Source organism: Penaeus chinensis, chromosome 34 (assembly GCF_019202785.1).
Source record: "Penaeus chinensis breed Huanghai No. 1 chromosome 34, ASM1920278v2, whole genome shotgun sequence".
Classification (NCBI taxonomy): Eukaryota; Metazoa; Arthropoda; class Malacostraca; order Decapoda; family Penaeidae; genus Penaeus; species Penaeus chinensis.
In genome coordinates, this window is record NC_061852.1 from 21,589,053 (window position 1) to 21,590,250 (window position 1,198).

The 1,198-nt window shown below is 57.8% G+C and overlaps 1 protein-coding gene across 2 annotated transcripts in view; it reads right to left on the bottom strand.

Moving 5' to 3' along the window:
- LOC125043891 (innexin inx2-like) overlaps positions 1-1,198 on the bottom strand; it is a 53,825-nt gene that overhangs the window by 36,280 nt on the left and 16,347 nt on the right. Inside the window, exon 2 of one of the 2 annotated variants that reach the window (XM_047640249.1) lies at positions 1,035-1,073. The exons of the other annotated variant lie outside the window; for it this stretch is intronic. The gene's annotated coding sequence lies outside the window, so the exon portion shown is untranslated. The remainder of the gene's footprint in view (positions 1-1,034; positions 1,074-1,198) is intronic. 2 annotated transcript variants of the gene reach the window in all.

The following is a 1,198-nucleotide window of genomic DNA, read 5'->3' on the forward strand; positions in this document are numbered from 1 at the left end:
CCTCCTCCTCCTCCTCCTCCCCCTATCATTCTCTCCTCCCTCCCTCCCATCTCCTCTTCCGTTCCTAACCCCCACCTCCCTCCCCATCGCCCCTTTCACCTCCCCTCCCCATCGCCCCCTTCACCTCCCCTCCTCATCGCCCCCTTCACCTCCCCTCCCCATCGCCCCCTTCACCTCCCCTCCCCATCGCCCCCTTCTCCTCCCCTTCCTTTCTCCCCCGAAATTATCAATAAACAGAAGGGAGAGCCACTTACGCTGTTTCAAGGCCCGGCACGTATTGCGGATATCTGGTGAGAATCCAGCCTTTGGAGAAAAGAGGGAGTGGTTTGGATAAGGGGAGTTGAGTGGGGGGGGGGGGTGCGGGAGGTGAGGTGTGTGAGAGGGGGAAGAGGAGGAGGAGGGGCTGGAGAAGGAGGGGAGGAGGAGTGGGAAGGGGGTGAGGAAAGGGGAGGAGGAGGGGGTTGGTGGTGGAGGAGGGGGAGGTGGGAGGGGGAGGAGGTGGGGAAGGGGGAGGAGGAGGAGGCAGAGGGGGAGGAGGTGGGGAAGGGGGAAGGGTTAATGGTCGAGAAGGAGAGGGAGGTGGAGGAGGAGGAGGTGGAGGTGGAGGTGGAGGTGGAGGTGGAGGTGGAGGTGGAGGAGGAGGAAAAAATCATACATAATAAAGGAGAAGAAAGTAAAATATCTATATCTAACCACCTACTTACCTACTATACCTACTTACCACCTGCCCACCCACCCACCCATCCACCTACTTACCATACGCACCTACCAACCTACCTACCTACCATACCCACCTACTTACCTACCATGCCCACTTACTCACCTCCCTATCTACCTACCATACCCACCCACCTACCATAACCCCCTTTTCTACCCACCTACCTACCATACCTACTAATCCATCGCCCACCCCCAATTCCAACCCAAACCCTCCCTTCCTCTCCTCCCTCCTCCCTCACCCCCACCCCACCCCCACTCTGACCACCTCAGGGGATGCCAACCACGCGAAGTGACTCTTTCGAGACAACACTCACCTGTCTGGGGTCAAGGCGACGGGCTCCTTGTCTCCGATCCTGTCAGGGAAAGAGGAGAGTGAAATGATTAATAGACTGGTCAAGAAGAGAGAGAGGGAGAGAGGGAGAGAGAGAGAGAGAGAGAGAGAGTTGGTGAGTGAGTGAGTGAGTGAGTGAGGTGAGTA